Raw genomic sequence first — 13,434 nt, 5'->3', positions numbered from 1 at the left:
ATGAGAAGATGAGGACTTTTGAAAGGGAATAAGAATATGTAAGATGGAGTTAAATGAAGATACATATGTATTATATATTATATTATATATATAATATAATATATAATACATGATATATAATTTTTCCCAGAGTAGATTATGTGGTTCTAAATACATCTGTAAACTTACACAAATTGTTATTTCTTCTTCTTGAAAAGTAAACATTTTAATTTTGATTGTAAATATTACCTTAAGTGAGATGTATGTCTAGGCCTATGTCTAGGCCAAAAAGAGGTACCATCTACACAAGGTTCTATAGGATAACACAAGGAGAGTAATAGAATAGCTCTATGACTTTTTTTCTCAGAAAAAATCTGATACTTGGCTAGCTCCAGCTAGTTCTCTGAAACTATTGTGAGAATCTGCTTAATTTTTAATATCCTGTCTACAGCTTTCCATTTAGGGGTTTTTATTGCCATCCTGTCTAGCTCCTTCTTCAGTTTCACATTCTAAACTGTTTCTTCCAAGAAGAAATATTTGCATTTCTCCATCACTTCTCGAATGCATTTCTTTGCTTTATATTATTTGCTAGATTAACTTTTGTTCTCCCCTTAGCTCTAATTACATTAACTCAGATGGTACCTACCAGTTATTCAAATGTCCAATATTTACTCTTTATAATCCTTAAATAGATTAAATTTACATAATCCCACATAGCAAGCCTCCTATATTGCCTCAAGCAGACAAAATCTGGAAGCTGTTACAAGCCTCTGAATGCTGCATATGAATTCCAATCTCCATTCTCAGTGCCATCCATTCTCTATAGGATACTGAGGCAGTCCTTCATCTACAGATCAGTCTATGTGGCTCTAAATTCTTAAGTAATCTTTAGAGTACAGTATGGAAAAGTTTTGTCTGAGTGAGGGTGTCTCTACTTAAGTTTTTTTTTGTTTGTTTGTTTGTTTGTTTTATTCATTTTTTAATCAATCTCCGCTGTGGCATATCTTAATTTCTTTGAATTTTTGTGGCTGTTCAAAGTAAAATAAAACACTGATCTACAAACATATATTTTGATTTCACTAGTGATTTTTTTTAACTCACTATGTTTTGTGGACTAACATTCATAATGTCAACAAAGTGTTTTTTTCTTATTTCATTAGATAAAAGTTCAACAAACATTTAAAAATAAGGATAATAAGCACTATATAATACTCTATTTGCAACTAAAGTAAATCCAATTCAAATCAATTTAAATCTAAAAGAATATAGGTAAATAAAATTGGCCAGTACTTGACTAATATTCCAGAGGAAAGACTCATTTCAAGTATGACTAAAACTATACTCTCAAAATGTGTTTCAGGCATGACTAAAACTATAACCTCAAAATGTGTCCTGGGGGATATTTCTTTCTTTCCACATCTCTCAACTTTGCTTTTATTTGCATGCTGCCCTCATTCTTTCCTACAACAAACAAATTGTTTCATTAGGCCCAGAAGGATAGATGTCAGCCACTTCAATTTATAACATCCATTCAGCTTCTAATCCCAAAGCTGGAGAAAAGTCTGTTCTGATAACTCTGGCATACATGCCCCAGAGAATGTGCTGATTGGTCCCACTTGGGTTAAGTGTCATTCTTGAATTATTCACTGTGTTTGGGATACTGATGGACTTTTACTGATCAAATCTGGGTCATGTATTCACCACAGAAGACAGGGAAAATAGTGCCACACAAACCACATGGAAGATAAGAGAACTATTTCACAAATTGGAATGTATTAGGTAGGCTATGCAATATGTCAGTAAAATTAAACCATATACTTCAGTTTGTTAACAAAATAACAGTGCATTACTTCCATACATTATTACCCAAATGATTAGTGTTAGTGGTGGTAATGGGGACTCTTCCTCTAGCAGTGACTCAGAGATCTAGGACTGTCCCAGATTTCAAATATGGCATCTTCCATAAATGGCTAAACATCTGCAGATTATCCAACTGGAAGCCAGGGGGAAAGAGAGAAAGTGAAAAAAAGAAACTTACCCTCTCATAGAAGTAAGATGTCATTTATGCTTGTATTTCACTGAATAATTATGACTTGGATTGTGACAATTGCTGCATTATGAATTGTTACTTGGAAACCCAGAGGAAGAGAAAATGTATTTGCTGATATACAGAGGAAGAGAAAATGTATTTGCTGATAACATAACTACTCTTTCCCTAGAAGTTGGCCATCAAACTTTATCTGTTCAATACATTACCAGCCCATTTATGTTCTTCACCTTATTGGTAAATTTGCTAATACTTTATTATTAAGCACTACACCGTATGGTGATTTGAAACAATTACATACTGTGAAAAGGAAGTAACCTTTTGCATCAATAATTTATTATTGTATAACAAACTCCAACACTTTGTGGTTTAAACATCATGTTTTATCTTTTATCATGATTCTATGGATTGGCAATCTGGGTGTCTCTTCTGCTGGTCTCCACTGGGATTGTGTGTAGATTCGGTCATCTAGCAGGTTAACTGAGACTGGAAGATCCAAGATGGTTTCACTCATGTCAGACAGGTGTTACAGAATATTGGCTGAGGTACCCTCAGTTCCTTTCCATGTGGTCTCTTACTCTCTACTAGACAAGATCATCTGCACAGATAGGTGATCTCAGGGTTATGAGATGGTGAAAGCAGAAGATGCAAGACTCTTAAGGTGTAGGGCCCCAAACTTCTAACCAATTTTTATGACATTTTATTGATGAAAGCAAGTTAAAAGTCCACCATCAGTTTAAAAGGTGGAATTATAAGAACATTGCTTTATGAGAAAAGCAGTTATGTCACATTGAAAAGAGGATAGACACAATGAAGAGTGATTCATTAGTGGTATTTATGATTTTATTGTTTTACTTTGAATCAGTATCGGAAATTGTGTTCAGAGTTATCAAATAATTTTATGCAATAATAAATTTTACAGTATTATCTAACCTTCACTAGAGATTGCCTATGTTGATGTATTCTACAGAAATACAATTCATATCAAATTTCTGTATTTTCTAGAAGAAACACCCTTTTATGTAGCTATATAGAATAATAACTGAGAATACTGATTCCAGAGTAAGATAAACTATTTCTGTATCCACTTTACTTACCAACAGAACAATGTTGAGGGAGTTTCTCTCTCTCTTTTTAGTGACTTAGAGAAGTTTTATGTTAACTGCAAAACTGAGAGGAAAGTAAAGAGATTTCCTATCTACCCCTCTCCCACACACACATATAATTTCCCCCATTACCAGCATTACTTGCCCAAGTGGTACATTTGTTATAATTGACAAACATACATTGACACTTTGTGATCCTCCAAATCCATTGGTTCATAGAGGTGTACATGGAAAAGTGTATAATGACATGTGTTTGTCATTAGGGTATCACACAGAGTATTTTCACTGCCCTAAAAATCCTGTTTGCTTTGATTATTTATCATTCCCTCAACTCCAATACTTGGCAATCAGTGATCTTTCTACTATTTCTGTAGTTTTGCCTTTTTCAGACTGGCTTTTACTGAGAAATATGCATTTAAGTTTCCTTTATATCTTTTCATGACTTGATAGCTCATTTCTTTTTAACAATGAATAATATTCCATTGCTTGAATACACCACAGTTTGCTTATCCACTCACCTACTGAAGGGCATTTTGGTTTCTTCCAAGATTGGGAAATTATGAATAAAGCTGCTATAAATATCTATGCACAGGTTTTTGTGTGGATGTAAGTTTCAGCTCCTTTGGATAAATATCAAGAAGCATAAATGCTGTATTGTATGGTAAGAGTATGTTTAGTTTTGTAAGAAACCACCATAATGGTCTTATAGAATGACTATACCATAATGCATTCCCAGTAGCAATGTATGAGAGTCCTATTGCTTCTTGCATGTATTGTCATTATTCCAGATTATGGCTATTTTAATTGGTGTGCAGTGGCATCTCATTGTTTTAATTTACATTTCCCTGATGGCATTTGATGTGGAGCATCTTTTTATATGCTTATTTACAATCCATATATATTTTTTGGTGAGGTGTCTTTTAAGATCATTGGCCCATCTTTAAATTAGGGATTTTGTTTCCTTATTGTTGACTTTTAAGTTTTCTTTGTATATTTTGGATAACAATCCATTACCAGATGTATCTTTTGCAAATATTTTTTTTTCCTTTGGGGCTTGCTTTCTCATTCTCTTAACATTGTCTCTCAAAAGGTAGAAGTTTTTAATTTTAACAAAGTCCAGGTTATCAACTATTTCTCTCATAGATCATGCCTTTAGTATTGTATCTAAAAGTCATCACCATACTCAAGATCATCTAGATTTTTCCCATGTTAACTTCTAGGAGTTTTATTGTTTTGCATTTACATTTAAATATGTACCTGTTTTGGGACATCTGGGTGGCTCAGTCAGTTAGGTGGCCGATTCTTGATTTTGGCCAGGTCATGCTCTCACAGTTTCTGAGTTCGAGCCCTGCATTGAGCTCTGCACTCATAGCGCAGAGCCTGCTTTGTATCCTCTGTCTCCCTTTCTCTGACCCTCCCCCGCCAAAAAAAATAAATAAATAAAATATTAAAAAAATTAAACATGTATCTGTTTTGAGTTAGTTTTTGTGAAAGGTGTAAGGTTTGTGTAAATTTCACTTTTTTGTGTATGTAGATGTCTAGGTATTTTAGTACCATTTGTTGGAAAGGCTGTCTTTGTCACATTGTATTATCTTTCCTTCTTCCTCAAAGATCAGTTAAATATATTAATGTGGGTATATTTCTGGGATCTCTGTTGTTTTCAATTGATCTATTTGTCTCCTCTTTCATCAATACCACACCATCTTGATTTCTATAGCTTTAAAGTAAGTCTTGCAGTTGAGTAGTCAGTCTTTTCCTCAGCTGTGTCTAGTCTACTAATAAGTCCATCAAAGACATTCTTTATTTCTGTTACAGTGATTTTTATGTCTAGCATGTTGTTGTTGTTCTTTCTTGGGATTTCCACCTCTCTACTTACATAATCCATTTGTTCTTGAATGCTGCTGATTATTTTATCCATTAGAGCCTTTAGCCTATTAAATTGCTAGTCTGATAATGCTAACATCCCTGTCATGTGTGGTAAAAGGAATTGCTGTAAACAAGTCTTTACTAATATAATGATTAGTAGGAAGGAAGTATTGTATAATCCTGTGATTAGGTTTCATTCTTTTAAGGATCCTATGCATCTGGACTATACACTTTACAAGTATTTCTGGGTCCCCCTCCCCCGCTTAAGTGGGAGAGGATAGCAAAATTGGGCTGGAGTTGAGGATTTCCCTTCTAAGTCAGTTAGGCTCTGGAAATATCCAGCAGATGAGTCTCCGGCTAACCACTTTCACTTGAGGGCAGGCTTTGTTAAGAACAGAGTACTGTGGCATATTTCAAATGGTTCTTTTTCCATTCTCCCTTCTAGAAACTTTATTTTCCTGATATTTACACTAGAACCAAGTCAAACTCCTGTAGGTAAATCTCACAAAATTGTAGGGCCTCCCTATCACTGGGAGTTGGTCATACGGAGCCTCCAGAAATTAATTATTGTTCATGTTTACCTACCTGGCACTTGTTCCTGATGTGGTTCCTGTTCATGAGTCTCTTCTCAGGTAAATTTTTACTCTGTGTATTTGTCTTTTGGTTTCATGGGGACATCATTTTGCCCGGTGTTCTTACCTCTCTTATAGGTCCTAAAAGCGTTTAGTATTTCTTAGTCTTTTCTGCTTTTTACTTGTTGGTAAACTTGTGGCAACTTCCTACTCCTTACATGTGAAACTGGAAACAGCTGAGGGAGTTACACAATATCTGTAAATCTCACTTTAATCTTATGTAAACTAGAGATTACAATAGCACCAACCTCATAAATTTGGTAATAACAAATGAACAAAAAATATATAGTGCCTAATATAAAGTAGATAATATATTATATGCTGAACAATTGTTTGAATTTATTTATAATTATTATATACTACTATTTTTATTGGAAATAAAATTTTTTGTACTTAGTAGTGACAAGATAAGATAAAAGTGTCATCAGTGTTAGGTGTTTGGATCAGGGTTCTGTTAGTGTGATAAAATACCATTCAAAATAAAAAAAATCTTTCCTTTTTTCTGTGACCCCTAAGTAATAAATATAACTTGAAATGTATTTGATTTATGTGTTTCTTAAGTGTTAAAATAGCACTTGATTCCAGATTTTGTCATCATGCCACTTAATTAATCTTATACTTAGTTACCTTTTTTCTATTTTTAAGAATTACACTCTGTACTTTATTTTATTAAGAAATATTTTTCATTATGGTTTTAAATATACTTTCATAGACTTATGCTTTGTATACCCTTATAAAGCTTAAACACTCATTAATGTCTATTATAAACCTTCTTTGGTCTTAACTTTGCGTATTATTTTTCAAACCTTTGGATCAAATTTACACTAATGAAATAGTTTGGCCTCCTTTAATCACTCTCAATTGCATTTTTTTATAATTATCTTCATTTACATACTTCTGTTTCTTTCAAATTACTTTTTGAATTTATTTGTTAGTTTTCAAAATTAGGGACATGGCTCTATCATATTTTTATGCCAGTTCTTTGTCCATTTCTTTTTTGTTGTTTATTAAAGAAATAATATTTTATACAAAACAATAATTTTCCAGATTTTGACAAAAAAGTTGAGAGAAAAATGTTTGTCACAACAAAGAGTTTATGTTCTAACCTTTATACTTGCATTCTTTATATTTATATACACATACACATAAGAGATATAAATAAATATATAAAGGATATATATGTATATACATGTATGTTATATAATATATATATAGGTGTATATGTGTGTGCGTGGGTGTGTGTGTGTTCTTTACTGTGTGGTGGCACAGTATAGAAAGTGTAAATCAAATCACTACAAAGGGTAAGAGAATAACTATTCCACAATGTAAATAGTTCTTAAAAAGAAAAGCATGAGTAAAAATATGAAGATAGTTGAGGTGCCTGGGTTGCTCAGTGGGTTAAGCGTCCAAATCTTGGTTTGGGCTCAGGTCATAATCTCATGGTTTTGTGAGTTCAAGCCCTGCTTCAGGCTCTGTGATGACAGCTGGAATCTGCTTGGGATTCTTTCTGTCTCCCTCTTTCTCTGTGCCTCCCCTGCTCATGCTCTCTCTCAAAACTAAATAAATAAACTTAAGAAAAAATATGAAGATAGTGGTGACATTGCAAATAGATCCAAGCTTCCCAAATCAATTCCCACTTAATGTGTTCAATTAAATAGGATGAACACTAATGGTATAAAAATACTACTATAGAATAAAGTTTGAAATAGGGGAGGAATCTTAATATAATAAACTGTATATCTTGACTGAATTTATTGAATTTCTATGTATCCCTTTTTTCATAGTTCAATTTGGTTGTAACAAATGAGGCTCTATTTTCTGCTGTCCATCTGCACCTACTGATTTTAAAAGATAATAAAAGAAAAAAGATAAATGTCATTTATTGTTTAACACAAATTCTTTTGTTGATGTATTTCAATCCCTTTATTATTCCTATACAGTACCAGTGTTTAATATATTCTTTTATCCTAATCAATACAAGCTCTATAAAGTCTGAACTTTAATTCAAATTTTCCTCTACATTTTACATATTTTTTGGTAGATTCACTTCAGCAGTTGTGATCATTAGTCTATGATGTTTGACAGTGGGTTGCATGTTCTCTGTAATTTAATGTGATTTGCATATGTGTCCTAGGAGCAGTAAAACCATTTAAGTATTCAGTGGGAAAAGATGTGGCCCTTGGGAGTCATCTTATTAGCATGCAAGAACAATGCATCTAACAGAAGCATTTATTAAAAAGAATAGTGTTCTCAGCAATGCATTGGAAATTCTTTCACTAATGTATATGCATCTTTCTGAAGAAAAAGCAATCTGAAATGCTCTGTGTCACCTCAAGAATTTACAGAATGACATTCAAGGAGTACATTAATACTAACATAATCCTAACTCAGAATATTTGCCCTATTTTAGAATCTCCGCACAAAAATATACTAGGCTGTATAAACAGCCAATACAAAAAATATTATTAGTATATTTTGAACTCTAAAATACTTCATAAAAAGCCAGAAAACAATGCTTTTAATTAATTTTGTATTTTTTATTTACTTAATTATGGAATACAAAAATTGATGAGGAAAAATTCCACTGACAATTTTACCAATTAATAATTACATAGTTGTTGTAGATGTCACTAAGATGTCAGGATAGGAAACAATGAACTCCCTTTCCACAGACATATTAATTCCAGAGCAATACATGAAGTGATTTCCTTAATGAGAAATCCAGAAACTACCTACTAGGTTTCTGCACCCTTAGTGAGTGCAAAACCTACAACAACAAAACTGGTGGGAAAGAGAAAACACTCTCTTATCAAAATCCCCACTCATAGTATATCACTGGGGGCAGAACCACCAGTTGCCAACTTCCCTCTGAAGAAGTTGAAGTGAGTATCCAGCATTCTATCTTCTTGGGTACTACCCAAGGGACTAGTTACTATCTTACCTGTTTCAGAGAGCTGAGAAGTCCAAGTATATGCTAGTCCCCTAAGAACTAAAGACATCCCAGTGTTGGTTAGAACTAACTTGTGGGCAATTACCACAGTTTCTCTCATAGCTTAATGCAAAGACAGTGAGCCAAAATCCCAACTCCTAGCTTCTCACTGAGTGGGGAAGAGGTTGGACTGTTCATCAAGCATCTCAGCTTTTTTGGATGCTACCTCAATAACTGGCTTCTGTCTCACCTGCTGCCCTGGAGAGTTGAAGTTGGCAAATGCTAATCCTAAGGGCTTACAGAGAAAAAAAGTGGTAATTTGAACTAGTGGGGAGCATCTATCATAGTAACTTCAGGCTCATTGAAAAGTAAGGAGATGATAAATTACAACTCCCATCTTCTCCCTCAAGATGGAAAGTTAGACCATGCACTCAGTATATAACTTCTCTAGGAACTACCTAAGGGATTAGCCTTGTCCTGACTATCTCAGAGTGCCAATGGAACTTGGCATATGCTATATCCCTGGTGGCCACTAAGAACAAAGGCAAAAGTTTGGACTACCATGAAAGTTGAAGAGGCCTATAAATGTTCAGGCTAATTGATTGGTGAAGATCTTCTCCTGTAAAAGGAAAGTCCAGGAAGATGGAAATGTGGTTGTTTTTATAATGTGTAGATACCAAAAAAGAGTCAAAGAAAATGAAGAAACAGGGAAACATGATACAAAGGAACAAGAAAAAAACTCCAGAAACCATTCATAATGAAATGGAGATTTATGAATTACCTGACAGAGAATTCAAAATAAACTGTCAGAAAAATCCTTGGTGAGCTCAGAAGAGTAATTAATAAAAAAAGGAGAATTTCAACAGAGAGAGAAAATCTTAAATAGAACCAAATAAATCCTTAGATTAACAATATGATAACTAAATTGAAATATTTAATAGAGGAGTTCATCACGATGTTACAGCAAGCAGAAGAGAGAAACAACAAACTTGAAGACAAGTCGTGTGAAATTATCTAAAGTAAGAAAAAGTTAAAGAATTTAAAAGAGTGAAAAGAGTCTAAGGGAATTATTAAACATCATTAAACAGATCAATATATGCATTATGAAAGTTCCAGAAGGATCAGAGTTTCAGAAAGTACCAGAAAGCTTTTGAAAAAATAATAAGCTGAAAATATCCCAAATCTAGGAGATGAAATGGAAAACCAGATCCAGGAAGTTCAAAGGACTCCAAGTAAGATTAAATCAAATTAATTCACAGTGAGACACATTATAATCAAATTGTAAAAAGTTAAAGGGAGAAGGAGAGAAAAATTTGAAAACAAGTAAAAGTGAATTGTCACTTAGAAGGAAACTCCTAAAGATTATCATCAAATTTTCCAGCAGAAAACTTGTAGACCAGGAAGGAATGGAATGCCATATTCAAATTGCTGGTGGTGGGGAATGGGGAGAAAGAAAAAACACCTTCCAATCAAGAATACTATACTCAGCAAAGGTTTCCTTCAAAAAATGAAAGAAATATAAAGACATTACAAGATAAACAAAAACTGATGGATTTCATCACCATTACCCACCTCACAAGAAATGCTAAAGGGAATTTTTTATCCTAAAATAAAGAAATTTAAACAACAAGATAATACACAATGTAAGATAAAACACAATATAAATAGATATGTATTGATACATTAAAAACATAAAGCAGGGGGCCTGGTGGCTCAACTGGTTGGGTGTCTGACTCTTGATTTTGGCTCAGGTCATGATCTCATGGTTCATGAGTTCAAGCCCTGACTCCATTATGTCAGTGTAGAGCCCCAATCTACACTTTCTACAGAAAGGGGATTTCCTTTCTGTCTGCCCCTCACCCACTTGCTGTCTACCTCTCTCAAAAATAAATATTTTAAGAGTAGCATAAAGGGGGGTGAGTAAAAGTGTAGTTTGTAGGTGATTGAAGTTGTCAATAGTTGAAAATAAGCTTTTTAAACTATATTTTATGGGAGCACATGATAACGACAAAGAAAATACCCATAAAAGTTACATAAAAGAAAAAGAGGAAGGAATCAAAGCAAATTAATAAAGAGAGAAAGAGAGAAGGAGTGGGAAGCACAAAGGAAGAAAGCAAGGGAGGATAAAAGGGACAAAAGAACTACAAAAGAAACAGGAAATAATGAGCTAAAAACACTTATAAATTTGTTTCTATCAATAATTAATTATAAATGGTTATAACTCTCCAATCAAAAAATATAGAGTGGCTGAATGGATTAAAACAAAACAGAAGAAGATCTATCTAATGCTATATGTAAGAGATGCCTCTTAGTTTTAAAGACATACTTAGAATAAAAGTAAAGGTACATAAAAAGGTATTTCATGAAAATGCTACGCAAAATAGAGCAGATATGATTAAACATATTAGGCCACATAGATTGTAAGTCAAAAACAGTCACAAGAGACAATTAAGAATATTATATAATGATGAAAATTAATCCAGAAGACATAACAATTGTAAATATAAGTGCAACCAATAGCAGGGAACCTAAATATATAAGCAAACATTGACAAATCTGAAGGGAGAAATAATAATGCATAAAAGTAGATGACTTCATTACCCCATTTGCAATAACAGATAGAACAAGCATACAGAAAAGCAACAAAGAAACAGCAGTCTTACACAATATTATGACTGAATGAACCTAACAAATATATAAAGAATACTCTATCCAGCAGCAGCAGAATATACATTTTCTCAAATGCACATGTCATATTTTCCAGTAAGGTTCACATGTTATATCACAAAACAAAACAAAGCAAAAGAAAAAAAGTCTTAACCAATTTAAGAAGATTGAAATTATACCAAGTAAGTTCTCCATACACAATAGAATAAAGTGAGAAATTAAGAAAAGAAGACTTTAAAATTTACAAATGTGTGTGGGTGCCTGGATGGCACAGTCTGTTAAGCAGCCGACTCTTGTTTTAGGCTCATGATGGTCATGAGATAGGAATCACATTGGAATCTGTGCTGGGTGAAGCCTGCTCAGGATTCTCTCTCTCTCTCTCTCTCTCTCTCTCTCTCTCTCTCTCTCTCTCCTTCCCCTGCTTGTTCTCTCTCTCTTTCTGTCACTCCCTCACTCTCTCTCTCTCTCTCAAAAACAAATAAATGAGCATTTTAAAAAATTTACAAATGTGTGGAAATTAAACCACACATTTATGAACAACCAATAGTCAAACAATAAATTAAAGAGAAATTAGAAAATAACTTGAGACTACTGAAAATAAACATGCAGCAAGGGGATGCTGCAAGAGGAGTCCTAAGAGGGAAGTTCATAGCAATACAAGCTTACCATAAGAAGCAAGAAAATAAAAATCAAATAAAAAACCTAACCTTACAGCTAAAGGAGCTAGAAAAAGAACAACAGAGGAAGCCTAAAATCAGCAGAAGGAAGACAATAATAAATTTTAGAGCAGAAATAATTGATATAGAAATTTAGAAAACAATAGAGCAGATCAAATAAACCAGGAACTGGTTCTTTGAAAAAATCAATAAAATTGACAAAACTTATCCAAACTTATCAAAAGGAAAAGAGAAAGGACCCAAATGGATAAAATCACAAATGAAAGAGAAGAAATAACAACCAACATCAAGAAATACAAACACTCAGAATATTATGAAAACTATATACCAAAAAATTTGGCAAACTGGAAAAAATGGATAAATTCCTAGAAATATACAAACTACCAAAACTGAAACAGGAAGATTAATGACCGGGAAAGAAATTGAATCATTAATCAAACAACTCCCAGCAAACACAAGTCCATGGTCAGATGGCTTCACAGGTGAATTCTATCAAACATTTAACAAAGAGTTAATACATATTCTTCTTAAACTATTCTAAATAGTAGAAAAGGAAGGAAGGCTTCCAAATTTATTCTCTGAGGCCAGCATTACCCTGATACCAAAACCAGATAAAGACTCCACTAAAAAAGAGAACTACAGATCAATATCCATGATGAACATGGATGCAAAAATTCTCAACAAAATTCTAGCAAACCAAGTGATTAAAACACTATGGTAGTGGCACAGAGATAGACACATGGATCAATAGAACAGAATAGAAAACCCAGAAATAGGCCCACAACTATATCAATTAATCTTTGGCAAAACAGGAAAGAATATCCATTGGAAAGAAGACAGTCTCTTCAATAAATGGTGTTGGGAAAACTAGACAGCAACATGCAGAAGAATGAAACTGGACCACTTTCTTACACTATACACAAAAATAAATTCAAAATGGATGAAATGAAAGACATAAAAGTGAGACCTGATTTTTATGGTTAAAAATCCTAGAGGAGAACACAGGCAGCCACCTCACCTTGTCTGTGGTAGCTTCTTACTAGACTCATCGCCTGAGGCAAGGGAAACTAGAGCAAGAATGAACTATTGGGACTTCATCAAGATAAAAAGCTTTCACACAGTGAAGGAAACAAAAATCTAAAAGGCAACTTAATGAATGGGAAAATATATTTGCAAATGACATATCTGACAAAAGGTTAGTATCCAAAATCTATGAAGAACTTATCAACTCAACACCCAAAAAACAAATAACCCAGTTAAGAAATGGGTAGGGGCGCCTGGGTGGCTCAGTCGGTTAAGCGGCCGACTTCAGCTCAGGTCACGATCTCACGGTTCGAGCCCCGCGTCGGGCTCTGGGCTGGTGGCTCAGAGCCTGGAGCCTGCTTCCAATTCTGTGTCTCCCTCTCTCTCTGCCCCTCCCCCGTTCATGCTCTGTCTCTCTCTGTCTCAAAAATAAATAAACGTTAAAAAAAAATTTAAAAAAAAATAAAAAAAAATGGGTAAAAGACAGGAATAGACATTTTTCCAAAGA

This window comes from Panthera onca, chromosome C2, assembly GCF_046562875.1.
Source record: "Panthera onca isolate mPanOnc1 chromosome C2, mPanOnc1 haplotype 2, whole genome shotgun sequence".
Classification (NCBI taxonomy): domain Eukaryota; kingdom Metazoa; phylum Chordata; class Mammalia; order Carnivora; family Felidae; genus Panthera; species Panthera onca.
The sequence above is the reverse complement of the archived record's forward strand: the minus strand, read 5'-3'. Positions refer to the sequence as shown.